Raw genomic sequence first — 19075 nt, 5'->3', positions numbered from 1 at the left:
CCCCTACCAAGCCACCATTACAAGAACTGCTAAAAGGAGCTCTAAATCTTGAAACCAATTATGAAAACACATCTAAACAGAATCTCTTTAAAGCATAAATCACACAGGACCTATAAAACAAAAATACAAGTTTAAAAAACAAAAACAAAAAACCAAGGTATACAGGCAACAAATAGCATGATTAATGGAATGGGACCTCACATCTCAATACTAACATTGAATGTAAATGGCCCAACTACTTCACTTAAAGGGTATAGAATTGCAGAATGGATAAGAATTCAGCAACCATCTGCTACCTTCCAGATACTCACCTAACACATAAGGACTCATATAAACTTATGGTAAACTAGTGGAAAAAATACATTTCATGCAAATGGACACCAAAAGTGAGCAGGGGTAGCTATTCTTACATCAGACAAAACAAACTTTAAAGCAACAGCAGTTAAAAAAGACAAAGAGGGACATTATATAATGATAAAGGGCCTTGTCCAACAGAAAAATATCACAATCCTAAACATATATGCACCTGACACTGGATCTCCCAAATTTATGAAATAATTACTAATAGACCTAAGAAATGAGATAAACAGCAACACACTAATAGTGGGAGACTTCAAAAATCCACTGACAGCAATAGACAGGTCATCAAGACAGAAAGGCAACAAAGAAAGAGTGGATTTAAACTATATCCTGGAACAAATACAGATATATACAGAACATTCCATCACACAACTGCAGAATATATATTCTATTCAACAGTGCATGGAACTTTCTCCAAGATAGACCATGTGATAGGCCACAAAATGAGTCTCAATAAATTTTTAAAAATTGAAATTATATCAAGCACTCTCTCGGACCACAGTGGAATAAAATTGGAAATCAACTCCAAAAGGAACCTTCAAAACCATGCAAATGCATAAAAATTAAATAACCTGCTACTGAATGATTATTGGGTCAAAAATGAAATCAAAATAAAAATTAAAAAATTCTTCAAACTTAACAATAGTGACAAAACCTATCAAAACCTCTGAGATAAAGCAAAGGCAGTGCTAAGAGGAAAGGTCATAGCCCTAAACACCTATATGAAAAAGTCTGAAAGAGCACAAACAGACAATCTAAGGTCACACCTCAAAGACTAGAGAAACAAGAACAAACCAAACACAAACCCAGCAGAAGAAAGGAAATAATTAAGATCAGAATAGAACTAAATGAAATTGAAACAAAATAAAACAAAACAAAAGATAAATGAAAGAAAAAGCTGGTTCTTGAAAATATAAATAAAACTGGCTCACTCTTGTAATCCCAGCACTTTGGGAGGCCGAGGCAGGAGGATCACAAGGTCAGGAGATCGAGACCACGGTGAAACCCTGTCTCTACTAAAAATACAAAAAATTAGCTGGGCGTGGTGGCGGGCACCTGTAGTCCCAGCTACTTGGAGAGGCTGAGGCAGGAGAATGGCATGAACCCGGGAGGTGGAGCTTGCAGTGAGCCAAGATCGCGCCACTGCACTCCAGCCTGGGTGACAGAGAGAGACTCTGTCTCAAAAAAAAACTGATAGATCATAAACAAAATTAACCAAGAAAAGAAGAGAGAAAATCCAAGTAAACTTAATACGAAATGAAGTGGGAGATTTTACAACTGACACCACAGAAATACAAAAGATCATTCAAGGCTGCTATGAACACCTTTATGCACATAAACTAGAAAACCTAGAAGAGATGGATAAATTCTTGGAAAGTTACAACCCCCCAACTTAGGAAGAATTAGAAACCTTGAACAGACCAAGGTTTGAAATGGTAATTTAAAAATTACCAACAACAAAAAATTGTCTAGGACCGGAAGTATGCACACCAGAATTCTACCAGACATTCAAAGAATAATTGGTACCAATCCTATTGACACTATTCCACAAGCTAGAGAAAGAGGGAACCCTTCGTATCATTCTATGAAGTCAGTATCACCCTAATACCAAAACTAGGAAAGGACATAACTAAAAAAGAAAACTATAAACCAACATCCCTGATGAATATAGATGCTAAAATTTTTAAGAAAATTCTAGCTAACCGTATCTAACAACATATCAAATGGATAATCCACCATGATCAATTGGGTTTCATACCAGGGAAGCAGGGATGGTTTCACCTGAGCAAGTCAATAAATGTGATACACCACAGAAACAGAATGTTTTTAAAATTACATGATCATTTTAATAGATGGAGAGAAAGCATTTGACAAAATCCAGCATTGCTTTATGATTAAAACTCTCAGCAAAATCGACATACAAGGGACATACTTCAATGTAATAGAAGCCATCTATGACAAACCCACAGAAAAGATGATAATGATGGGAAAAAGTTGAAAGCATTTCCTCTGAGAACTGGAACAAGACAAGGATGCTTACTCTCACCACTCCTCTTCAACATAGTACTGGAAGTCCCAGCCAGAGCAATCAGACAAAAGAAAGAAAAAAAGGGCATCCAAATCAGTAAAGAGGAAGTCAAACTGTTCCTGTTTGCTGAAGATATGATTGATTACCTAGAAAACCCTAAAGAATTCTCCAGAAAGCTCCTAGAACTGATCAAAGAATTCAGCAGTTTCCCAATACAAAATTAATGTACACAAATCAGTAGCTCTTCTATACGCCAACAGTGACCAAGCAGAGAATCACATCAAGAACTCAACCCTTTTTACAATAGCTGTAAAACAAATAAAATACTTAGGAATATATCCAACCAAGGAGTTGAATGTTCTATGCAAGGAAAACTACAAAACACTGCTGAAAGAAATCACAGACAGGCTGGGCACAGTGGCTCATGCCTGTAATCTCAACACATTGGGAGGCCGAGGCAAGTGGATCACCTGAGGTCAGGAGTTCAAGACCAGCATAACCAAAATGATGAAACCCCTTCTTTACTAAAAATACAAAAAATTAGCCAGGAGTGGTGGCAGGTGCCTGTAATCCCAGATACTCGGGAGGCTGAGGCAGGAGAATCCCTTGAGCCTGGAAGGTGGATGTTGCAGTGAGCCGAGGTCAGGCCACTGCACTCCAGCGTGGGCAACAAGAGTGAAACTCCATCTCAAAAAAAGAAAGAAAAAAGAAATCTCAAACAAATGGAAACATATCCCATGTGCATGAATAGGTAGAATCAATATCATGAAAATGACCACACTGCCAAAAGCAGTCTACAAATTCAATGCAATTCCCCTCAGTATACCACCATCATTCTTCAAACAATTCTAAAATTCATATGGAAACAAAATAGAGACAAAGCAAGACTAAGCAAAAAGAACAAATCTGAAGGCATTACATTACCTGATCTTAAACTATACTATAGGGCTATAGACACCAAAACAGTATGGTACTGCAATAAAAATAGGCACATAGACCAACAAAACAGAATAGAGAACTCAGAAATAAACCCAAATACAGCCAGCTGGTCTTCGACAAAGCAAACAAAAATATAAAGTGGGGAAAAGACACCCTTTTCAACAAATGGTGCTGGGATAATTGGCTAGCCACATGAAGATAATGAAACTGAGTCCTCTTCTCTAACTTTATACTCTAACTTTCAACTCAAGATGGATTTAGGACTTAAATCTAAGACCTGAAACTATAAAAATTCTAGAAGATAACATTGGAAAAAAACTTCTAAACATTGGCTTAGGCAAGGATTTCATGACCAAGAACCCAAAAGCAAATGCAATAAAAACAAAGATAAATAACTAGGACTTTATTAAACTAAAGTGCTTTTGCGTGGCAAAAGGAGCAGTCAGCAGAGTACACAGACAACCCACAGAGTGGGAGGACGTCTTCACAATCTATACATCTGACAAAGTACTAATATCCAGAATCTACAATGAACTCAAACAAATCAGCAAGAAAAAAAAAAAAAACAATACATCAAAAATGAGTTAAGGACATAAATAGAAAATTCTCAAAAGAAGATATACAAATAACCAACAAACATATGAAAAAATGCTCAACATCACTAATAATCAGGGAAATGAAAATCAAAACCACAATGTGATACTACCTTACTCCTGCAAGAATGGCCATAATCAAAAAATCAAAAAAAATTATAGATGTTGGCATGGATGCAGTGAACAGGGAACACTTCTACACTGCTGGTGGGAATGTAAACCAGTACAACCACCATGAAATACAGTGTGGAGATTCCTTAAAGAACTAAAAGTAGAACTACCACTCAATCCAGCAATCCCACTACTGGGTATCTTCCCAGAGGAAAAAAAGTCATTATATGAAAAGATACTTGTACATGCATGTTTATAGCAGCACAATTTGCAATTGCAAAAATGTGGAACCAACCCAAATGCCCATCAATCAACAAGTGAATAAAGAAACTGTGATATGTATATACATATGGAATACTGTGATATGTATATATATAATGGAATACTGTGATTTATATATAACGGAATACTATATATATAATGGAATACCAATACTATATATATAATGGAATACTACATATATATATATATATGAGATGGAATACTACTCAGCCATAAAAAAAGAATGAATTAATGGCATTCACAGCAACCTGGATGAGATTGGAGACTATTATTCTAAGTGAAGTAACTCAGGAATGGAAAACCAAACATCGTATGTTCTCACTCATATGTGGGAATTAAGCTATGAGGATGCAAAGGCATAAAAATGACACAATGGATTTTGAGGACTTGGGGGGAAAGGGTGGGAAGGGGGTGGGGGATAAAAGACTACAAATAGAGTGCAGTATATACTGCTCATGTGATGAGTGCACCATAATCTCACAAATCACCACGAAATATCTTATTTATGTAACCAAACACCATCTGTTCCTCAAAAATCTATGGAAATTGAAAAAAAAATGTAACTTCTTTGAGAAATCGCCAAACTGCTTTCCACAGTGGCTAAGCTAATTTACATTCCTACAAATAGTGTATAAGCATTCTTTTTTCTCCACAGCATCACAAAGGCAAAATTTAAATGGTTAAACCATTTCACAATAATTCCTGTGAGAAAAGGTTATAACCTATACTTTACCTTAGAGGAGATAAGCATGCATTTGTTCTAACAAATGTTCATTAATATTCAAATTAAACTTGAGCTCGCCTGCCAATCTTTCAATGAAGTACAAATGTATTTTTAATTTTATGAGTCTCTCTTTTGTAACTGACTTAACAAATTAAACTTTTCACATCCACAAGGAATAAAAGAGAGGGTAAAGTAGAAAGAAGTATTTTTCTTGCCTTTTCATCAACATTGAATATAAGCCAAGATTTTCATTGACATTGACCATGAGCCAACCCTTCATGTTAATTCTGGACATCGGTCTGTTGTTGAATGTTAACCATTACATACATAGATATCATGTGGTTAATGATGCTCCAGTGGGTTCTGGCTGATTTTATAGGTAAACCAGACCAAAAACTTTGTCAATAGCAAACTAGATGGCCTTCGGAGTTTCCTTCTAGCCAAATATTGGTGATACTTTCCCACCTGGAATTTAGATTATATTAGATCATACTTAAAGTTAATTCTATATGTGAAGTTTGTAGTTTATTAATCTGATACAAGATGTCTCTTTCCATATCCTTCAAAGGAAGTATAGATATGTTAGTTTGATATACACCCACTGGCCTAGAGACTTAGTTGTTCTGTCAGCCTTCTATGAAGTATTTTTCTACCCCTTTGATTGTTAGTAAGGAATCTGCATTTGTATTATCTTGGTTTGCAAAGATTCTTATACTCTGAAGTTTAGAAGAGTATTAGTCTGTATTTCCAAAATGTTACAGTGATACCTGTATGGACTATTGACTGATGGAAAGGTTAAAAGGAGTTAAATTTTAAGTTTGGAATAATCAGAGTAATGAGATCATTCTTATGAAGAAAATTAAAAATGTTAACTCATAGAGTTCAATATATTATTAGATGTGTCTTCAAAATTCTACAGACATCTTTCTGTCTTGCTTCATTTTGACAATATGTAAATGTTGCTGGGAATATGCAACCTTTGCCTTGAAATAACAAACCTAAGACAAAAGTACTGCAAGCAACAGCAGCTATTAACATAGGTGCCAGTTCAGTCTTTTGAAGAGTTTTTATTCTTTCTTTTCTGTAAATTATTAATTATAGCTATTCTATAACATTCTTGGCTTAGATATAAAATGATTATAATATATAATCCCATGAAGGTCCAAAGAAAAATGTATTAATTTTCATTGTGCTTAGTTGTATCTCTTATAACATTCCTCTTTATTGATTTCCTTAAATACTGAGCATGATGTCCTTATTAAAGTGTTCTCTATGATTTGTTAGATTCTCCAGTTTATATTGAGTTTGACAAGTGGAAATTATGTAGTAGACATGAATAGAAAAAGGTGTATTTATTGATTCCACGTATTTTCTTGCTTATAGAAGCCCTATCTATGCTCACGTCCCATAATTTTTCTCTTTCCAAGTTTATTCTTATCTTTTAGGTCAGAGCAGTTAGACAGCATGTATAAATTGTGTGTCAGAATAAAAAAGATAGCTGCCAAGGAAAGTCGAACATATCATCAGTTCAGTATATATTGCGTTTTCTTTTGTTTTTTTTTTTTTTTTTTTTTTTTTTTTTTTGAGACAGAGTCTCGCTCTGTCACCCAGGCTGGAGTGCAGTGGCGCAATCTCGGCTCACTGCAAGCTCCGCCTCCCGGGTTCATGCCATTCTCCTGCCTCAGCCTCTCCGAGTAGCTGGGACTACAGGCGCCCGCCACCACGCCCGGCTAATTTTTTGTATTTTTAGTAGAGACGGGGTTTCACCATGGTCTCGATCTCCTGACCTCGTGATCCGCCCGCCTCGGCCTCCCAAAGTGCTGGGATTACAAGCGTGAGCCACCGCGCCCGGCCTTCTTTTGTTTTTATACTTTTAAAATGATAACAGGCTAACTTGCTGTGGCACGATCATGATAGGTGCACCCTAGTTGCTGGCTGTTGGTTGCAGGTTACTTCTGTCTGTATCCTTAAGGTGGTTCCAGCAATGTCATTGAGAACTAATATAGGAAAATACCAGTTATTCTAAGGCTCTAAGGAGCCTAATAGAACTTACACCTCCCCTGGGATTCTCCTAGAATAAATTGGAAGAAATCTCTCAGCTCCACCTTGCTAAAGCACCATGGATCTTCCATAGAGGTTCTTTACGCAAAAGATTAGACTGGCCAGAAGGAACAAAACCATTTCACGTATGATTTCTGTTATAATTAGGAGCTCCCATTTCCATCTTTACTGGCCTCTTGCAACCTAAGATTGTAAGGTTTTTGTTTTAAGTCCCTAGAAGACAGAATATCTTTTTTTTATTATACTTTAAGTTTTAGGGTACATGTGCACAACGTGCAGGTTTGTTACATATGTATACATGTGCCATGTTGTTGTGCTGCCCCCATTAACTCATTATTTAACATTAGGTATATCCCCTAATGCTATCCCTCCCCCCTCCCCCCACCCCACAACAGGCCCCGGTGTGTGATGTTCCCTTTCCTGTGTCCACGTGTTCTCATTGTTCAATTCCCACCTATGAGTGAAGAAGACAGAATATCTAATCATAAACAATTTTCTTGCAGGATGCTATCTAAGTATACCTCAGGCAGGAAGCCTTAAGTTATTGGCTTGACTCCTCAGCCTTGATTAAACAACGTAGAACCAATAGATAATAATTAATGGCTGATGTTTATTGAGTACTTACAATGTGCTGGATGCTGTACTAGGTGCCTTACATGGATTATCTTATTTAATTTTCAGAAAATATTTCTATTAGATAGGCTCTAATATTATTCTCATTTCACAAATGAGGGAGTTGAGTTATGGCAAGTTTAACTGTTTTGTACAAGGTCACATAGTTAATATATGATAGACTCAAAATTCAAGCCCAGGTAGTAAAGTCATTGACTGCAGAGCTTTGCCTCCCATTTGAGTGGGCCCTCCTTCCCACTTTTGATTTTTTTTGGTAACTTTTAATTTTTATATAATTGAAATAGAACATATATGAGAATTCTACGAAGGACTCCCATATAGCCTTTACCTAAATTCTCCAATTTTTAACATTTTATTTATCATTTGTTTTTTTTTTCTCTCTCTCTCCATCCTCTGCTGACACATACAAACACTTCTTTCTGAACTTTTTGAGAGTAAATTGTAGACATGGTGCCTGTTTACCCCTAAATACGTTAACGTGTGTTTTCTAATAACAATGACATATTCTTACATAACCACTGTACAATATCAAAATCAGGAAACTTAGCATTGACTTAATACTATGTTTTAATTCCTATTTCTAATCCCTATTTTCTAATTCCTAATCCACATTCAAATTTCAGCAATTGTCTCACTAATATTATAGCCACAACCACACCCTCTCCCCTGTTCTCAATCTAGGGTTCAAGCCAGTATCATACACAACATTTTGTTGTTATGTCTCTTAATTCTCTTTTAATATGGAAGAGTTCCTCAGCCTGTGTTTGTCTTCCATGACTGCAATATTTTTGAGGAGTACAGGCCAATATTTTTTGTAGAGTGTTCCTCGCTTTGAGTTTAGTGTGGTGTCATGGGTAGAATCAGACTATATGTTTTCGACAGTAATATAAAGAAGTGATGCTGTGTTCTTGCTGCATAGTATCAGAGGCACCCGATGTCAGTTTGTCTTATTATTGGTGATGTTAACTTTGATCATTTGTTTAAGATGATGTATTCATAAGATATACTTATGGAATAAGATATATTCCAAGTTTATCCACTCTTACTATTTTTTCTTTGTAATTAATAATAGTAGGGAGATACTTTTGAGTCTATACAAATTACTCAAAATTTTACCCATTAATTTTAGTATGTATTGAGGACTCTCAACTGAATCATGTATTACTGTGATGGTTGTATAACAGGAATTTTCTAGTTACATCATCCTTCTGTGTTTTTATTTCGCATTCTACTACAAGGAAGAGCTTTTCTTTCTTCCCCGTTTATTTATTTATATCAGCATGGAATCATTGATTCTTATTTAACTCAAAGGGTTATAATTCATTACTAGACTATACCCATTGATAGATATATCCTCATTATTTTGAGCATTTACTTTTGTCATAATAGGATGTTTCAGGCTCAATTTGTACTTTGCCTGCCCAGCCCTGGAATCAGGCATTATTCCCAGGAGGCTGGTTTTCCCCTTTGCTCTTCAGTTTTATCTGACCCAGTGTATACTTAAAACACCAAGCTTTTAGAATGTCTTAATGTAGATACTCAGAAGCTAAAACATAGGGACAATTCCAACTTGTCACTAATTCTTCTAAACCTCCCATTTAAATGCACTGGGTCTTTTTCTTTTTCCACTTTGATGTTGAGATCCTAAAATATTTATGTTTAGTGAAAACCTTTCTGACAAAGGAAAATTAAAATTTGGTTTTGCACAACAAAGTTGTTTAACCATTGCAACATTCAGGTAGCTAATGGCAATAAAATGTGGGTCTCATTGTAGGTCATTACCAGTCACATCTGGGGCTTCAGCTTTCAAATGTGCTCCTCAATATTTCCATATTCCAGCGGAGAAGATGCTGTAACATTCTGAGATAATATGGTGGAGGATGGGTAAAAAGAAAAATTTCCCATGCTTGTTGCTATTACTTCTCAAACCATTGTTAAATATTCTCAATAGGAATCACATCAAATATGATCTGAGAAAGACCAGATGTATGAACAGGTACATAATCAAGTATCATTTCCTCTAACACTCCTATTTAGATGGAAATATTTAAAAATGATCATGCACTTGTTGAAGACAAAAATAAAAGTCTCCTTGACAGTGTCTTACCTATTTGAAAGATGAATCCAAAAACTTAGTTTCATCTATGAACCCAGCAGATGGAGACAATGCCGGCAATGTGTTGGTAATTTAACAGGGGCTACAGCTATGTTAAAATGTGAGGGCATATCTAATTTTTAACTAAACAAGTAATGCTTTCCTTCAATTACAAAAATAAATTTATTGGTACTCTGCCAGCATATTATGCATTTGAGTTTTTTTCTTAGTGTTGGCAATGGTACTTCTCTCTATATTCTTATTCAGTTCCCTTTATGACCACCAAAACACACTTGCAAAATAACTAGTCTGACCTTTATTTTGTGGCTACAGAATAGAACAATGACAACCAGCCCATTAAAAATATATTCAGTAGTATGATGATTGAAGAAATAAGGTATTAAAACAAAGCTTACTTAATATAAAATATAAGTATAAAATTAACACTTTTGCAATAAACAATGGCTAGTTAAAATTCCAGTGAAAAAAATTCTATTCCCCCAAACAACAAAAATTTAAATTAGCAAATACTATAAATGTAATAAGAAATATAGAGTAACTATTTGGGGAAAAACATTGGTCTGCAAATTTGAGATTTTCTATAATTGTTAAAGTAAATAGGAGAATAAACATGTATATCATTTTCAAGTGTATTTTATAGATGGCAGATATTTGGGTATCTTCTGAGGAGAGTTACCTGTTTAAACGTCTGTGTCTCAGTGATGCCTATTTGGGTAGAAGGAAGGGCCAAGTGAAGAATCATTAAGTCTGGTCAGGGAGGTGGAAGTTTTAGAAGAGGAAATCTGAGAAGGAAATGGATGGAGAAGACTTCCAGTGGAAGATCATTTAGGAGGCAGAATGTTCTGAAATATATTTTGAGGGTATACAGAGGAAACCTGAAGAGCTAGAATCTTTTGGGAGAGATAATGTGTTTGAGGGAATGGTAATTACAGATGTAAGTAGGGATATCCTAAAGCCTGGGTACTATAAAGAGAAGTAAGCCGTTAAATCAATTGTATCTGGGAGCTGAGGTGTTTAAGAAGCAAGACAATGGGAAGGACGTATTATTGGAGAAGGAGGTATGAATGGTGAACTTCTGTTCATGAATTAAATTTTTGCAGATATTGGCTGCTAAAGCCAACAGCATAAAAGCCATCTACCTGGGTGTTGGCCCAGAAGAGTGGCATACATGTGCTGTCTTCATCACATCCATCAACTGAACAGAGGTGCAGAATGCTAGCAATAGGCACATCTGAAAAACAGTGCACCAGAAAAGCTTTCCTAAAGACACCAGAAAGAAGTTTGTGGATCTCAGACTTCATGACATCCAGAATGTTGTAATAAATGGTATTTGTTTTTTAATTTTATTTTCATTGATACATAATGGAGGTATATATTTTTGGAGTACCTGTGGTAATTTAATAAATTCATACAACTTGTAAAGATCAAATCAGTGTAATTGAGATATCCATTATTTTAAATATTTTTCTTTGTGCTAAGAACATTTGAATTTTCTCCTCTATGTATTTTTTATCATCATTCTTAGACAGAATTTTTTTTTTTTGAGACAGGGTCTCATTCTGTCACCCAGGCTGAAGTGCAGTGGCATGATCATAGCTCAGTCTAGACTCAAACTCCTGGGCTCAAGTGATCCTCCCACCTCTGCTTCTCAAGTAGCTGGGAGTACAGGCATGACCAACCCACCTCAGCCTCTTCTAGGTATTTTGAGACACAAAAGGCCAGGTACAGTGGCTCACAATTGTAAGTACTCCCAGCGCTTTGGGAGGCTGAGGTGAGTGAATAACCTGAGCCCAGGAGTTTGAGACCAGCCCAGGAAACATAGGTGGAACCCCATCTCTACAAAACATTTTTTCTTTAATTAGCCAGACATGGAGTACCTGTGGTCCCAGATACTCAGGAGGCTGACGTAGGAGGATCGCTTGAACCTGGGAGGTTGAGGCAACAGTGAGCCATGATTGTACCATTGCACTCCAGCCTGAGCTACAGAGCAAGACCCTGTCTCTGGAAAATAAAAAGGAAATACACAATAGATTATTGTAAACTATAGTAATAAGTGATAATTAAATAACTACACATTAAATCTTAGAATCTAAATTAACAATTCAACTGTTAGAGAAGCTGTCCAGTTACATGTGTTTGACAGTTTCCTAAAATATAAATTTAAAAAGAATATGGAAAAATGTGGTTACTTATCTAAATTAATTATCCTATTGAAAATGAAAATTTAATCCTATGATAAAATTAACCTCTGCTGTATCTGTATGCTATTTCAGTGGAAATTTTAAGCTACAGTTTAGCTTTTTTATTCTTTTTTTTTACAGAGCCCTAACACAACTTAAGTTGGTCAAAAATATGAGAAACAATCCGGGAATTATTTGTGTTCTCTTAAGACTTCCTCCTTTACCTGAAAAGCAAATCATTGTCCAATTCTACTTCTTTCCCAGTCTAAACTGAGGTGTCTGTTTAATCCCTACACCACAGAATGGAAACATGGTCTGTGAGCTGTAAATCCTGACCCTTGAGGTACTATTACATTGCTGTGTTATTTGCTACATGCTATACAATCTCTCTAAATTATACATATATATTGATAAAAATTCATGTATGCATGATATTTACATATATACACACATATATAGCTAAAATTTATATGTGTATATATAAACCACTTCATAGAGATAATAATTTATAGGCTGGGCAGGATGGCTCACACCTGTAATTCTAGCACTTTGGGAGGCCAAGGCAGGCAGATTACTTGAGGTCAGGAGTTTGAGACTGACCTGGCCAACACGGTGAAACCCCATCTCTACTAAAAATACAAAAATTAGCCAGGTGTGGTGGCACATACCTGTAATTCCTGCTACTATGGAGCTTGAGGCAGGAAAATCATTTGAACCCGGGAGGTGGAGATTACAATGAGCCAAGATGACACCACTGCACTCTAGCCTGGGCGACAGAGTAAAACTCTGCATCCAAAAAAAAAAAAAAGAGAGAGAAAGATAATTTACATATCATAAAATTGGTCCGATTTTAAGTGTAGAATTCAATTTGTAGTGGATTTACTGAGTTGTGTCACCATCACCATAATCCCATCTTATAAGATTTTCATCAATCTAATAAGATTCCTCAGGGCCATTTACTAATCTACTTGCTGTCTCTATAGATTTTACTCTTCTGGCCATTTCATACGAATGGAATAATACAAGTGGTCTTTTGTGTCTGGCATATTTCACATAGCATAGTGTTTTCATCTATGCTGTGGCATAGATCAGTACTTCAACTCTTTGTATTGCTGAATAATATTTCATTATATAGATATACCACATTTTACTTACACATTAATCAGTTAATGGACACTTCTGTTGTTTTCCAATTCTTTGCTATTATAAATGATGCTGCTATGAACATTCACAGGAAAATCTTTATGTGGAAATGTGTTTGCAATTATTTTGCATAGATAACCAAAAATGGAATTGCTGGAAGTGATTGTAATTGAGTGGAAAAAAATTATGCTTAACTTTTTAAGAAATAGCTAAACTATTTTCCAAAGTGGATATACCATTTCACATTTATTTATTTCAGCAATGTATAGGGGTTCCTATTTTTTTCACATCCTCACCAGCACTTGTTGTCTGTCTCTTTAGTAATAGCTATTCCAGGTGTGATGTCTTTTTTTCATTAAATTGAAGTGATAGAATTGTCCTGTGAGAATAGTAGGATATTGTATTATATAATATGCAAATAAAATGAAAGGAGAATTTGTGGGCACACTATTGGTTAGTTGACCTAAACACTGCAAATCATCTGCTGATATTATGTAACTAATAGATATGCTACAGCCCATATAATTTGAGCTCTTGCAACATGTAGGATTAATATTTTCCTGTGTTGATTATTTCTCAGGAAATACCCCAAAATATCAATTCAGAATGTACCTATGAGTGAAGATTCACTGGCCATTGGTTTGGATTTGGTGGTACCAGATTTCCAAGAACTAATGATCCAGGAATTATTTGGAGAGGCAACTATAAATATTTCTTTGGAGTTGGTGTTTTCTCCTTTCCATGTCAGTGCTCCAATCTTGATTGAAGACAAACCAGATACTCAATGTAATGTTATAATGAACAGGTACAAAATCTCTTTCTTCTTTAACCTAGGGGGTTCTCCACATGTTTTTAAAGAGAATGCTTACTTTGTAATTTTTTTCATAATCTGGAAATCACTTTGGATAGAGTGGAAGAAAGGCAGGAATATATCAACAGAAGCTTGCAGAGACTTTGAAGGGTACCTCTGTGCACTCTTTCACTTTCCTTTCTGAGAAACCAAGAAACACTATTTACGATGGTGATTGGGATTTGGAAACCCAAGTATATAGCTAGTGAACCTCAAATCTAGCTGAGAAGTAGCATAATTCTATGATATATCCCTGATTGTACATTTGAATATTGATTCAATGTTTACTTTGAAACCTTAACCAATCAGACATTTTTTAGGAGAAAACCAAATTATGATCAATATCTTATACTGGGTCTTAGCTCTGATGTATGATTTGTGTTTCTGAAGAAATCTGGATATTGATTTTCAGGCATATTCTTCTGAGGTTAGAAAATTACTTGTGGCCAGGCGCAGTGGCTCACGCCTGTTATCCCAGCAGTTTGGGAGGCCAAGGCAGGAGGATTGCTTGAGTTCAGGAGTTTGAGACCAGCCTGGGCATAACAAAATGCTGTCTCTACTAAAAACACAAAAATTAGCTGGTCATGATGGTGTGCATGTGTAGTCCTAGCTACCCAGGAGGCTGAGATGGGAGGATTGCTTGAGCCCAGGGAGGTAAAGGCTGCAGTGAGCTGTGATTGTGCCACTGCACTCCAGCCTGGATGACAGAGTGAGACCCTATTGGGAAGGGAAGGGAAGGGGAGGGAGGGGAGGGAAGGAGTGAAGGGAAGGAGGGAATGGAAGGGAAGGAGGGAATGGAAGGGAAGAAGGGAAGGGAAGGGAAGAATGGAAGGGAAGAAGGGGAGGGGAGGGAAGAAGGGGAGGGAAGGGAAGAAGGGGAGGGAAGGGAAGAAGGGAAGGGAAGAAGGGGAGGGAAGAAGGGGAGGGAAGGGAAGAAGGGAAGGGAAGAAGGGAAGGGAAGAAAGGAAGGGAAGGAAGGGAAAAAGGGAAGGGTAGAGAAAAAGGGAAGGGAAGAGAGAAAGGGAAGGGAAGAGAGAAAGGGAAGGGAAGAGAGAAAGGGAAGGGAAGGGTTCTTGCTAGTCCAAAGTATAATATTATAATATGATAGTGAGGGGAACAAAACATAATTAAGGAAACATTTCCCCTGTACTTGCACTCCCACATATTATCATTGTTTCTCATATACCACAGATGCACTCTTTGCCAATATATTTGGTATTTGTTCTTTTGTAATCTTCTAAAGATGAAATCCAGGCATTGGTAGTGTAAAATCCCCCCTCCCCATCTTATATCTGAAATTAACTCTGTAAGTAGGGGAAACCCCCTGCTTGGCACAAAACTATAGGAAGAAAAAAAAAGTCTTCATTTCCTGAAACTAGGAGGTTGTGGGTGCTTCAGCAGAAATACTACTAAATTGGAGCCACAAAGTCACCATTGTCAGCAAATCTCTACCCATGAAAACCTTGAGTAGCATGTAGAGGAAGGGAGTCTGCCTGAATTTCACATTCATCAGCAGTGCTTACATTTCTGTTTACATGCTTTATCATTTTATATTTGTGTTATTCCCTGCTACTGACCCTCATTTATTGCCCAACCCCAGTGAGAAAAGCTTCCTGAGAAACATACCCAAAACTCTTTCCCTCTCCCAACGTGGTGGCTACAGCAAAAAAGAAGAAGAAGGAGAAGACTCTCCCTAACATACTTTCTGGCTGAGGATGGGAGGATTGGTGGAAGAAGCACCTATGTTTCCAAACCAGTCCCCTGGGCTGATGAAACAGATGACCTGGAAGGAGATGTTTCAACAACTTGGCACAGTAATGATGATGATTTGTATAGGGCACCTCCAATTGACCATTCCATCCTTCCCACTGCTCCACGGGCTGCTCAGGAACCCAATATCGACCGTCTTCCCAAATCACCACCCTACACTGCTTTTCTAGGGAACCTATCCTATGATATGACAGAAGAGTCAATTAAGGAACTCTTTCGAGGATTAAATATCAGTGCAGTGCATTTGCCACGTGAACCCAGCAATCCAGAGAGGTTGAAAGGTTTTGATTATGCTGAAATTGAGGACCTAGATTCCCTGCTCAGTTCCATGAGTCTCAATGAAGAGTCTCTAGGTAACAGGAAAATTCAAGTGGACATTGCTGATCAAGCACAGGGGAAAGACAGGGAGGATCGTTCTTTTGGCCATGATAGAAATCGGGATTCTGACAAAGCAGATACAGACTGGAGGGCTCGTCCTGCCACAGACAGCTTTGATGACTACTCGCCTAAGAGGTGATGATAGCTTTGGAGACAAGTATCGAGATAGTTATGATTCAGACCGGTATCACGATGGGTATTGGGATGGGTATTGGGATGGCCCACACTGGGATATGGATTGATGTGGCAGCTGGGATCGCTATGATGACCGAGGCAATGGCAGAAGGGCATTTGGCAGTGGGTGCCACAGGGATGATGACTATAGAGGAGGCGGGACTGGCTATGAAGACCAATAAGACAGACAGGATGATCAGTCATGGAGCTCCAGAGATGATTACTCTCGGGATGATTATATGGGTGATGATAGAGGTCCCTCCCAAAGACCCAAACTGAATCTAAAGCCTCAGAGTGCTCCTAAGGAAGATGATTCCTCTGCTAGTACCTCCCAGTCCAGTGGAGGTGCTTCTATCTTTGGAGGGGCAAAGCCCATTGACACAGCTACTAGAGAAAGAGAAGTAGAAGAACAGCTACAGAAGGAACACGAGAAGTTGCAGCATCAGCTGGATGAGCCAGAACTAGAATGACAGCCTCGGGAGAGACACCCAAGCTGACAAAGTGAAGAAACTCAGGAACGGGAACAGTTGAGGACAGGAAGTGAGTCATTGCAGACTGGGACCTCCACCACATCCGGCAGAAATGCACGAAGGAGAGTGAGTGAGAAGTCACTAGAAAATGAAACACTCAATAAGGAGGAAGACTGTCACTCTCCAACTTCTAAACCTCTCAAACTTGATCAGCCCCTAAAGGAGAATGGTTGGGTGAAGTGAAGTTCTAACTCTCCTGCTCGATCTCAGAGCTCAGACACAGAGCAGCAATCCCCTACAATTGGTGGAGTAAAGTAGTTCCAGCTCAACCATCTGAGTAAGGACTAGCAAGGAAAAACGAAAATGAAGTAGATGGGATGAATATCCCAAAAGGCCAAACTGGGAACTCTAGCCATGGTCCAGGAGAGGGAGGGAACAAAGACCACTGGAAGGAGTCAGATAGGAAAGATGACAAAAAGGATAAAGACTCCAGATCTGCACCTGAGCCAGAGAAACCTGAGGAAAATCCAGCTTCCAAGTTCAGTTCTGAAAGGAAGTATGCTGCTCTCTCCATTGATGGTGAAGATGAAAACGAGGGAGAAGATTAAGCCGAAGAGATCTCAACATCCTGTGCTTTCTCCTAGTTTCTCTCCACCCTGGAACATTCGAGAGCAAATCAAACCTCTATCCAGACAAGACAAAATAAAACTCACCATCTCCTGGAGACCTTTCTTACCTTATTTATTTTTTTAAAAAAAGGAAATTCTTTTGCATGCTGCTGCAGCCTTTAAAGTACTGAAGCAACTGGAGAATCACCAATATAGCCAGAGAGAAAGAGACTAGAGATTTTTAGTGGAAAAGTTGTGGTGCATTATGTCACCATGCAGTTGCCAGTGTGATTAGTGCCTAGGGGCCTCAATTTAGCAGAAGTGGTAAAGACAGTGATACAACGTTTGGAATCTAGTTGGGCAGTAGGGGAGAGAGGTATAAGGAAAAGTGTGAGATTTCTACTGTTTCATTTTTATCCTATTGTGGCATATATGAATTCTCAAACATTATCTGAATAAATTTTACACTCTTGGAAAGGTAGATTTAGCCTCAAGTTGTTTTAGTCTCCAGCAGGCTGCCAGCAGCTACTCCTATTTAATCCTGACTTTGGCGGCCAGCCTAGGGGGAATTCCCTCATTTTTTTTTTTGTTTGTTTTTACCACCCAGGAGTTGGGAGTGAGTCTATAGGCCATAAAGAATAGGACTGCATTCGACCAAAATAAATGGGAAAATCGTGGTTTGAAAAGAAGCTTTTGGGAAGTGAGGAGTCATTTTGCACCAGGTAATAGGGGAAAATTGTGTGACCTCCAGCAAACACATGAATGGTTATTTCCTGGAGCCAGAAGCACTTGGGGGTCACAGTAATTCCCAATGTTTTGTGTGTCCTGGTTTTCCCTTTCTAAACACTCTGCTTTTTGAAAGTTCAAATATATCTACATTCTGCTGAAACCTTGAAACTTTAAAAATTTAGACTCTTGTCATCATCTTAAGTTCTTCATGTGACTCTTAACCTCCCAAAAAGCAGTCTCTAAGTCACAGAGATGATCTCTTGGGCATTGTCTCTATCAGCCATGGAGAGCTGTGGAAGGAAGAATCTCTGCTTTTCTCAAGCAAATCGGTTTCTTGCGTTTTGGTTCTCACACCCTGCCTGCTCCTGATGCTTTGACCCCTTTTATAGATCAGAGTGCTCTAGAATAACGGATGGTCTTGGGTGGTGAATAAAGGTGGATAAATAGGGACAGGGACAGTTAAATTGGGAGCCTTTCTTACAACCTTGATGGGGTTTTTTCCCCCAAGTTTCCTTCTCCACTGAAATGCCACACCAATGCCTGTTGGATTTATGAGGTGGTCAGACTAATGTGTTGTTTTTTCTTTTTCTTTTTTTTAAGCTTCCCTTGAGAGAATAAATGGTAATGGAGAGAACTATTTAACAAGGTCCTGGTTTCTCTTGCAACACAGTAGCTAAACTTGCCTGCTTTTATGTGAATTTTTGTAGGAATCAGCTTGGTAGAGAGTATTACCAGAGAAATGACATATTGATCTTGGTTTACAAGCCCTTCTCCCATCAGTCCTAGATTAGGCCTTGTTCAGCCATGCAGGGGTGTTGGTTTATGCATGCTTCAACAGTGGGCATAATGAATATAATTTACCCAGTGCACAAAAGTGTGTACCAAGTGAATCTAAATAATTGGTGTGGATTAGCTAGTAGCTAAG

General features: G+C 37.8%; 1 pseudogene; it reads left to right on the top strand.

Annotated features, from left to right (window-relative positions):
- Window positions 1-11060: 11060 nt before the first annotated feature.
- Window positions 11061-17532, top strand: LOC129475331 (eukaryotic translation initiation factor 4B-like; annotated as a pseudogene).
- The last annotated feature ends 1543 nt before the right edge of the window (window positions 17533-19075 follow it).

This window comes from Symphalangus syndactylus, chromosome X (assembly GCF_028878055.3).
Source record: "Symphalangus syndactylus isolate Jambi chromosome X, NHGRI_mSymSyn1-v2.1_pri, whole genome shotgun sequence".
In the NCBI taxonomy this organism is placed as follows: Eukaryota; Metazoa; Chordata; class Mammalia; order Primates; family Hylobatidae; genus Symphalangus; species Symphalangus syndactylus.
Note: the sequence above shows the minus strand (reverse complement) of the source record. Positions and strands in the feature narration are given on the sequence as shown.